This window comes from Saccopteryx leptura, chromosome 4 (genome assembly GCF_036850995.1).
Source record: "Saccopteryx leptura isolate mSacLep1 chromosome 4, mSacLep1_pri_phased_curated, whole genome shotgun sequence".
In the NCBI taxonomy this organism is placed as follows: Eukaryota; Metazoa; Chordata; class Mammalia; order Chiroptera; family Emballonuridae; genus Saccopteryx; species Saccopteryx leptura.
Window position 1 is genome coordinate 166,061,852 of NC_089506.1, and position 11,015 is coordinate 166,072,866.

Consider the following 11,015-nt stretch of genomic DNA (forward strand, 5'->3'; position numbering starts at 1 on the left):
GCACATATGGGAGTTGATGCTTCCAGCTCCTCCCTACCTTCTCTCTCTGTCTCTCTCTCCTCTCTCTCTCCCTCTCTGTCTCTCTCTCTCCCTTTCTCTCTCCTCTCTAAAATGAATAAAAAAATAAATAAAAATAAAGAAATAAGTAAATTATGTTTATAAGACCTAAATAATATTTTGGAGCAAGTTTTCTCAATTTTGTAGATGAGGAAAATAATAAGATTCAAAAAACATTTTAGTTTCTTTGAATAATATGTTGGAGCTAGAAACCAGGCCTCCTAAAAAAGTTTCCAGATTTCATTTTATTTCCCAAAATCTCTCTTGAGAAGAATGGTTTTAGAAAGTTCTCTAGTTTTCTAAATTTCTTTAGTAAAATAAAATAGGAAAATGTTGCATACTATTCTTCTCTCCCCTAATTTAGAATGTACATTATCCTACTAAAGTTTTTGAGAAGTCCAACAGTTTATTTTACTGTGATTAACTCAGCATTTCCCAAATATATTTGATCATGGGTATAATATGATGCTTAGGATCTTTAAAAAATAATGCCCAGAAGAGCTAGAAATATGTAACAATGACAATGGACTTGGCAAGCAGAGGCCAAAGACTCAATGGGAAGTGAATTCTACTCTAAAGGTCCCCAAAACTGGCCTCCAGGTAGAACTGCATCAAAATCACTAAAGAAGCTTATGAACACGCAGATTTTTAGACTTGATATCCCCAATATGCATTTTCTCTAGATGTGCATGGGGCCCAAGATTGTTTTTAAGTTCTATAAGACTGTGAACTATTGCCCTTCTAGAACTTAGTTTGGATGAGTTTATCAAATATGACTGGTGTCATAAAAAGGGGAAATTTGGACACAGGCACATAAGGAGAACACCATGTAAAGATGAAGACAGAGCTTCAGGCAATGCTTCTACAAGCCAAGAAATGCCAAAGACTGCCAGCAAACCACCATGGAACAGGATCTTTCTCACAACCTTCAGAAGGAACCAACCCTGCTAACATCATAATCTCAAACTTCTAGCTTCCAGAACTGTGAGACAATAGATTTCTATTGATTATGCCACCTAATTTGTAAGTTACCATAGATATAAGGTTATCTTTCTGTTCCTGTATCCCCACCTCCTCCAGAACTCCCAGCCTCAGATGCCTTTGCCTCCACTATCTCCACAGCTTCAGTAGCATCCATCTGTGATGCTCTGGGTAATTTTGCTGTAAACATCTTTGCCACAAGCATTTTCACTGCAAACATTTTTACCATGTAACTGGCCACAGGTAATTTTGCAGAAAAAGGTAAAAGAATAAAAATAAGAGAGGGACATTAAAAAGGATATAATGAAAAGTGAAAAAATATATAACAAAATTAAAGACTTGATTGTAACAAATGAAAATACATTGTCTTCAAAGTCTTTTGTTTGTAGTATTATAAAATACTTTTTGATTTTTGATTAATTTGACATCACACTTTTTTTCACTACAATTCCTTCGTATATCAAGAGAGGTATTAATTTCCAACTAAAGAATCAACAATTAATCCTCCTCAAGACTATTGTGAATTAGTAGCCACCTCTCTTATATTTGCCATAGCATGGTAAAGTTTTTTTTTTAAATAAAGAATTATTTATTAACTATTAGAAATTATAAATCTTAAATGATAAAATCTATATCAATTTAAAATCAATAGCATTTTTGGTAATTTTGGGTCATTTTATTTTATTTTTATTTATTTTTATCTTTTATTAAATTTAATGCAGTGACATTGATAAATTAGGGTACATATGTTGAGAGAAAACATTTCCAGATTATTTTGACATTTGATTATGCTGTATACCCCTCACCCAAAGTCAAATTGTCTTCTGTCACCTTCTATCTGGTTTTCTTTGTGCCCCTCCCTTCCCCAACCCCTCTCTCCTTCCTCACCCCATTCCCCCTCCCCCCACCCTCCCACCCCATTGCCATCACATTCTTGTTCATGTCTCTGAGTCTCATCATTATGTCCCATCTATGTATGGATTCATATAGTTCTTAGTTGTTGTTTTTTTTTGTTTTGTTTTGTTTTTGTATTTTTCTGAAGCTGGAAACGGGGAGAGACAGTCAGACAGACTCCCACATGCGCCCGACCGGGATCCACCCAGCATGCCCACCAGGGGCGATGCTCTGCCCACCAGGGGGCAACGCTCTGCCCCTCCGGGGCGTCGCTCTGCCGCGACCAGAGCCACTCTAGTGCCTGGAGCAGAGGCCAAGGAGCCATCCCAAGTGCCCGGGTCATCTTTGCTCCAATGGAGCCTTGGCTGCAGGAGGGGAAGAGAGAGACAGAGAGGAAGGAGGGGGGGGGGTGGAGAAGCAAATGGGCGCTTCTCTTATGTGCCCTGGCCGGGAATCGAACCCGGGTCCCCCGCACGCCAGGCCGACGCTCTACCGCTGAGCCAACTGGCCAGGGCCTAGTTCTTAGTTTTTTTTCTGATTTACTTATTTCACTCCGTATAATGTTATCAAGGTCCATCCATGTTATTGTAAAGGATCCGATGTCATCATTTCTTATGGCTGAGTAGTATTCCATAGTATATATGTACCAAAGCTTTTTTATCCACTCGTCCTCTGACGGACACTTGGGCTGTTTCCAGATCTTCGCTATTGTGAACAATGCTGCCACAAACATGGGGGTGCATTTCTCCTTTTGAAGCCGTTCTATGGTGTTCTTGGGGTATATTCCTAAAAATGGGATAGCTGGGTCAAAAGGCAGTTCGATTTTTAGTTTTTTGAGGAATCTCCATACTGCCTTCTACAGTGGCTGCACCAGTCTGTATCTTCCTTGATTTCTTTTATCAATGCTTTGTAATTTTCCGAGTACAAGTCTTTAGTCTCCTTGGTTAAGTTTACTCCTAGGTACTTTATTTTTTTGGTTGTAATTGTGAAGGGGATTGTTTCCTTAATTTCTCTTTCTGACTGTTCATTGCTGGTGTATAAAAATGCCTCTGATTTCTGAGTATTGATTTTATATCCTGCCACTTTGCTGAATTCATTTATCAGGTCCAGTAACTTTTTGACTGAGACTTTAGGGTTTTCTATATACAATATCATATCATCTGAAAATAATGATAGTTTTACTTCTTCTTTTCCCACTTGAATTCCTTTTATTTCTTCTTCTTATCTGATTGCTGTGGCTAGGACTTCCAGGAGTATGTTAAATAAGAGTGGTCAAAGGAGGCACCCCTGGCTTGTTCCTGATCTTAAGGGGATTGCTTTTAATTTTTGCCCATTGAGTATGATGTTGGCTGTGGGTTTCTTATAGATGGCTTTTATCATGTTGAGGTATGTTCCCTGTATTCCCACTTTGCTGAGAGTTTTGATCATGAATGGGTGCTGGATTTTATCAAATGCTTTTTCTGCATCTATTGAAATTATCATATGGTTTTTCTCCTTCTTTTTGTTTATGTTTATGATGAATCACATTGATTGATTTACGAATATTATACCAGCCTTGCCTCCCCAGAATAAATCCCACTTGATCATGGTGTATGATTTTTTCCATATATTTTTGGATCCGGTTTGCTAATATTTTGTTGAGGATTTTAGGATCTATATTCATCAAGGATATTGGCCTATAATTTTCTTTGTGTTGTCTTTGCCTGGTTTTGGAATCAGAATTATACTCGCCTCATAAAAGGAGCTTGGAAGTCTTCCTTCCTCTTGAATTTTTTGAAATAGTTTGAGAAGGATAGGAGTTAGTTCTTCTTTGAATATTTGGTAGAATTCTGTTGTGAAGCCATCAGGCCCCGGACTTTTCTTTGCTGGGAGTTTTTTGATAACTGTTTCGACCTCCTTTGCTGTAATCAGTCTGTTTAGGTTTTCTGATTCTTCCAGATTGATTTTTGGAAGATTGTATGTTTCAAGGAATTTGTCCATTTCATCTAGGTTGTCTAGTTTTTTGCATACAGTTCTTCATAGTATTTTCTTACAATATTTTGTATTTCTGTTGTGTCAGTTGTTATTTCTCCACTCTCATTTCTAATTTTATTTGTTTGAGTCCTCTTTCTCTTTTTCTTGGTGAGTCTAGTTAAAGGTTCATCAATCTTGTTTACCTTTTCAAAGAATCAGCTCCTAGTTTCATTGATCCTCTGTATTGTTTCTTTAGCCTCTATGTCATTTATTTCTGTTCTGATCTTTATTATTTCCTTCCTTCTACTACATTTGGGCTTTAATTGCTGTTCTTTTTCTAGTTCTTTTAGATGCAGGGTTAAGTTGTTTATTTGAGCTTTTTCTAGCTTCTTAAAGTGTGCCTGTAGTGCAATGAACTTCCCTCTCAGTACTGCTTTTGCCGTGTCCCATAAATTTTGAGTTGTTGTATGCTCATTGTCATTCATTTCTAGGAATTTTTTATTTCTTCTTTGATCTCATTCTTAATCCATTCATTATTTAACAACCTGCTATTTAGTTTCCATGTTTTTGAGAATTTTTGAGCTTTTCTGTTGTGGTTCATTTCTAGTTTCATGCCATTGTGATCGGAGAAAGTGCTTGATATGATTTCAATCTTCTTAAATTTGTTGAGAGCACTTTTGTGCCCTAACATGTGTTCTATCCTAGAGAATGTACCATGAGCACTTGAAAAGAATGTATATTCTGCTGCTTTAGGGTGAAAGGTTCTGAAGATATCTATTAAATCGAGTTGATCTAGTGTGTCCAATAAGTCTGCTGTTTCTTTGTTAATTTTCTTTCTTGAGGATCTATCTAGTGATGTTAGTGGAGTATTGAAATCCCCTACTATTATAGTATTGCTGTGGATCTCGCCCTTTAAATCCATCAAAGTCTGCTTTATATATTTAGGTGCTCCTATATTAGGTGCATAGATATTTATAATAGTAATATTTTCTTGTTGGATTGCTCCCTTTATCATTATGTAGTGGCCTTCTTTATCTCATACTATATCCTTTGTTTTAAAGTCCAATTTGTCTGATATAAGTATTGCTACCCCAGCCTTTTTTTCATTTCCATGTGCATGAAATGTTTTTTTCCATTCTTTTACCTTCAATCTATGTGTATCTTTTGTTCTAAGATGTGTCTCTTGTAGATAGCATATGTACAGGTCCTGTTTTCTTATCCATGCAGCTACCCTATGTCTTTTGATTGGATAATTTAATCCATTTACATTTATGGTTATTATTGATATGTAGTTGTTTATTGCCATTTTATTCTTTAAAGCTGTATTCCTTTTTTGCTATATTCTTTTCCCACTTTGAACTGTTTACAGCAGGCCCCTTAACATTTCCTGCAACATTGGTTTGGTTGTAATGAATTCCTTTAGTTGTTTTTTGTCTGGGAAGCTTTTTATTTCTCCTTCGATTTTAAATGATAGCCTTGCTGGATAAAATAGTCTTGGTTGTAGGTTCTTGTTCTGTACTACTTTGAATATTTCTTGCCATTCCCTTCTGGCCTCAAGTGTTTCTGTTGAGAAGTTGGATGTCATCCTTATGGGGTTCCTTTGTAGGTGATAGCTTTTTTTTCTCTTGCAGCTTTTAATATTTTCTCTTTATTGCTTAGCTTTGGTATTTTAATTATGATGTGTCTTGGTGTAGGTTTCTTTGGGTTTCTCTTTAATGGAGTCCTCTGTGCTTCTTGAACTTTTGAGAGTTTCTCCTGCATTAATTTAGGGAAGTTTTCAGCTATGATATGATTGAACAAAGTCTCTATCTCTTGTTCTTTCTTTTCTTCTTCCAGAACCCCTATGCAGATGTTATTTCTCTTCATGTTGTCACAGAGCTCTGTAAGAGTTTCCTCAGACTTTTTGAGTCTCTTTTCTTTTTTCTTCTCTGCTTTCATGCCTTCATTCCAGTTGTCCTCCAACTTACTGATTCAATCCTCAGCTCTATCCATCCTGTTTTTAATTCCTTCTATTGTGGTCTTTATTTCTGATATTGTATTTGTCATCTCTGACTAATTCTTTTTTATACTTGCTATTTCTTTATTTAGGTGTTCATAATGACCATCCATTGTTGTTCTAAGATCCCTAAGCATCCTTACAATCATTATTTTGAACTCCGCATCTGGAAGTTTGATTATTTCCATATCACTCAGTTCATCTCCTGAAGGTATCTCTTGTGGTTTCATTTAGATTACACTTTTTTGTCTTCTCATTGTGTTTGGGTGTTTTATTTGTAGAGTTGGTTGAGTCTAGGCTTGATGTTGTCTGCCTCCAGTTTTCAGTTGTGTTATTTCTAGGTCTTCTTGGGTTGGTATCAGCTATTATTTGTAATCCACTTTAGGATTTGGGCAGCTTTGATGTCTTGATTTGTTTGTTTTCTTACCAGGTGATAGTCTTGTTTATTGATCTCAGCAGGGAGCTTCCTTGAAACTGTATCCAGGAATGTGATGGGTGTAACCTGAGACTCTGAAGGCCTCTTCCGCCAACTAATCTCTGTGGGGGCAGGGTGTTTTCTCAGCTTCAGTAGGAGGAGGTGTATCTCAGATCTCCATGGAGACCTGAGTTACTGCCCCTCCTCCTCACTTCTTGTTTTCAGCTGTGTCTTGTTACGCAGATTGGAGCTGGAGAGATGTCCGGAGATCTCTGATCTGGAAGCAATTCAGTACTGTTTTGTGGAAGGTTCAGTCCTTCCCCCAGCTATGGCTGCCTCCAGCATGTATTAGTCAGCTTTTTTAGTTCATCTCCTGCATTCCTAGCCCCTCACAGTCTGTCCCTCTCTCTGTCCTTTCCACTTGGGAGATAAGCTGGTCTTTTCAACACAACTCACTCCCTGGTCGCCAGGCAAGTGGCTGTGAGCAGTATTTTCTGCTCTTTTTCCTGGGGTGAGATCCCCTCTGGGCTCTCAGCCTCCCCCTCCCCTCCGTTTCTGTAAGCAAGGGAGATTCAGGCGCTCCCTACCAGGTTTGTTGTGGCTTCTTTTTTGCTCCTTGGTTTTTGAGAGCCGTTCTTGTAGTCCAGAGTTGGTTTTTCACACTGATTTTTCCTAAACTGATTTGTATTCCAGTTTGGTGGTGAGAGCTGGGTGTCTGTGCGTCTGCCTACTCCACTGCCATCTTCTAATCTTGGGTCATTTTCTGAATAAACACATCCCCAAACAGAAGCCAACTCTTCATGGGATGAAGCAGCAGATTAGAGAACCAAGTTTTTTGGTTTTAATTGATCACTGAAGGATTTGCAAACTGATGTGTTATCATTTTCTAGAACAATATGTGATCTAGTTTTACACATAGTTGTTATCATCCACTATTTTGAGACTACCACTATTTACTTGTCATTATATAGACTATTATGAGGGCCAAGATTTATATAATATAAAAATGGGAATGCTATGAGAACTTCTTTGTCAATAAAAAAATGAAACCAAACCCACAGAATGCATTAAGTCTTCAAAGTATAAACCAAACTGTCAACCAGTTATTTTATAATTTATAGCAGAATTGCCTTATGGCCAATTAGTTACACAGCAAAAATGCTTGTGGAGAACATAATTATGGCAAAGATATTTACAAGATACAGCAGACATGTGTCTGTGATGGAAAAGTCAGAAAAGTTGTTGGTAATGATAATAAATTGTCCCCCTCCTGCAATGTATTCCCGTGGTGATAAGAGTATGCACAATCTTTCAGTCTCATTATTATTGATTATTACTACTAATAATACTAAGAGATAAGCTGTATTGATTATCTACACTAAACTGAGAGTTTACTTTTTTTTTTTTGTATTTTTCTGAAGCTGGAAATGGGGAGGCAGTCAGACAGACTCCCGCATGCACCTGACCAGGATCCACCTGGTCCGCCCACCAGGGGGCAATGCTCTGCCTATCTGGGGCATCGCTCTGTTGCCACCAGAGCCACTCTAGCACCTGAGACAGAGGCCATGGAGCCATCCCCAGCACCCGGGCAATCTTTGCTCCAATGGAGCCTTGGCTGCGGGAGGGGAAGAGAGAGACAGAGAGGAAGGAGAGGGGAAGGGGTGGAGAAGCAGATGGGTGCGTCTCCTGTGTGCCCTGGCCGGGAATCGAACTCGGGACTTCCGCACGGCAGGCCAACGCTCTACCACTGAGCCAACCAGCCAGGGCGAGTTTACTTTTTATTACTATTTATTTTCAAACAAACTTAAGAGTTGAGCTCAGGGTAAGAGAGGAACACAGAGTTTCATTGACACAGATATCAAATTATAAATAGTATAAAAACATGATTCTGAAATCCATCCAATTCCCTTGACTTTCAGTCCACACATACTATATGGCTAATTATTATAGCACATGCTTTTGGGCCTACCCCATGAAAAGCTTCATCACTCACAATGCTGGTGCATGTGGACAGCGTAAGCACTTGAAAATCTTTGCTTGTTTGATTTCTCTCAGGCCAATCAAGGGCATTTCAGAAATGTCCAGGAGTCAATGCCCCTGGGAACAGCCCTCAGCCAATGACAGATGGAGCCAAGAGAAAAATATCCTACTTTACTCATCCCACAGGTGGGATAACTCTAAGGAGTATTCCCAGTGTATCTGAGCCCCAGTTGCACACTGTAGCAACTGTTACCATGCCCTTTTTTTTTTTAATTTATTAAATTTAATGCAGTGACATTGATAAATCAGGGTACATATGTTGAGAGAAAACATCTCTAGATTATTTTGACATTTGATTGTGCTGTATACTCCTCCCCCAAAGTTAAATTGTCTTCTGTCACCTTCTATCTGGTTTTCTTTGTGCCCCTCCCCTCCCCAAACCCCTCTCTCCTTCTTCACCCCATCCCCCCTCCCCCCACCCCCACCCCTGTTGCCATCACATTCTTGTTCATGTCTCTGAGTCTCATTTTTATGTCCCTTCTATGTATGGATTCATGTAGTTCTTAGTTTTTTTTCTGATTTACTTATTTCACTCCGTATAATGTTATCAAGGTCCATCCATGATATTGTAAAGGATCCGATGTCATCATTTCTTATGGCTGAGTATATATGTACCAAAGCTTTTTAATCCACTTGTCCTCTGACGGACACTTGAGTTGTTTCCAGATCTTCGCTATTGTGAACAATGCTGCCACAAACATGGGGGTTGCATTTCTCCTTTTCGAGCTGTTCTATGGTGTCCTTGGGGTATATTCCTAAAAGGGGGATAGCTGGGTCAAAAGGCAGTTCGATTTTCAGTTTTTTGAGGAATCTCCATACTGTTTTCCACAGAGGCTGCACCAGTCTGCATTCCCACCAGGAGTGCAGGAGAGTTCCCTTTTCTCCACATCCTCGCCAGTACTTATTCTGTGCTGTTTTGATGATGAGCGCCATTCTGACTGGTGTGAGGTGATATCTCATTGTGGTTTTAATTTGCATTTCTCTAATGATTAGTGATGTTGAGCATTTTTTCATATGCCTGTTGGCCATCTGTATGTCCTCTTTGGAGAAGTGTCTATTCATCTCTTTTGCCCATTTTTGCATTGGATTGTTTGTCTTCCTGGTGTTGAGATTTACGAGTTCTTTATAAATTTTGGTTATTAACCCCTTATCAGACGTATTGTCAAATATGTTCTCCCATTGTGTAGTTTGTCTTTTTATTCTGTTCTTGTTGTCTTTAGCTGTGCAAAATCTTTTTAGTTTGATATAGTCCCATTTGTTTATCCTGTCTTTTATTTCACTTCCCCATGGAGATAAATCATCAAATATATTGCTCCGAGAGATGTCGGAGAGCTTTACTGCCTATGTTTTCTTCTAAGATGCTTATGGTTTCACGGCCTATATTTAAGTCTTTTATCCATTTTGAGTTTATTTTTGTGAGTGGTGTAAGCTGGTGATCTAGTTTCATTTTTTTGCAGGTAGCTGTCCAATTTTCCCAACACCATTTGTTAAAGAGGCTGTCTTTACTCCATTGTACTTCCTTGCCTCCTTTGTCAAATATCAGTTGTCCATAGAACTGTGGGTTTCTTTCTGGGTTCTCTGTTCTGTTCCATTGATCTATATGCCTGTTCTTATGCCAGTACGAGGCTGTTTTGAGTACAATGGCCTTGTAGTATAACTTGATATCAGGAAGTGTGATACCTCCCACTTTATTCTTCTTTTTTAAGATTGCTGAGGCTATTCGTGTTCTCTTTTGGTTCCATATAAATTTTGGAATATGTGTTCTATATCTTTGAAGTATGTCATTGGTACTTTAATTGGTATTGCATTGAATTTATAGATTGCTTTGGGTAATATAGACATTTTAATGATGTTTATTCTTCCTAACTATGAGCACGGTATATGCTTCCACTTGTTTGTATCTTCCTTGATTTCTTTTATCAATGCTTTGTAATTTTCCGAGTACAAGTCTTTAGTCTCCTTGGTTAAGTTTATTCCTAGGTACTTTATTTTTTTGGTTGTAATTGTGAAGGGGATTGTTTCCTTAATTTCTCTTTCTGACTGTTCATTGCTGGTGTATAAAAATGCCTCTGATTTCTGAGTATTGATTTTATATCCTGCCACTTTGCTGAATTCATTTATCAGGTCCAGTAACTTTTTACTGAAACTTTAGGGTTTTCTATATACAATATCATATCATCTGAAAATAATGATAGTTTTACTTCTTCTTTTCCCACTTGAATTCCTTTTATTTCTTCTTCTTGTCTGATAGCTGTGGCTAGGACTTCCAGTACCATGTTAAATAAGAGTGGTGAAAGGGGGCACCCCTGCCTGGTTCCTGATCTTAAGGGGATTGCTTTTAATTTTTGCCCATTGAGTATGATGTTGGCTGTGGGTTTCTCATAGATGGCTTTTATCATGTTGAGGTATGTTCCCTGTATTCCCACTTTGCTGAGAGTTTTGATTATGAATGGGTGCTGGATTTTATCAAATGCTTTTTCTGCATCTATTGAAATTATCATATGGTTTTTCTCCTTCTTTTTGTTTATGTTTATGATGAATCACATTGATTGATTTACGAATATTATACCAGCCTTGCCTCCCCAGAATAAATCCCACTAGATCATGGTGTATGATTTTTTCCATATATTTTTGGATCCGGTTTGCTAATATTTTGTTGAAGATTTTAGCATCTATATT

At 38.1% G+C, this 11,015-nt stretch overlaps 1 non-coding gene across 1 annotated transcript; it reads right to left on the reverse strand.

The window, feature by feature from the left end:
* Positions 1-7,987: 7,987 nt before the first annotated feature.
* Positions 7,988-8,063, reverse strand: TRNAG-GCC (transfer RNA glycine (anticodon GCC)). The gene has a single exon. It is a non-coding gene; the product is annotated as a tRNA-Gly (tRNA).
* Positions 8,064-11,015: the final 2,952 nt, after the last annotated feature.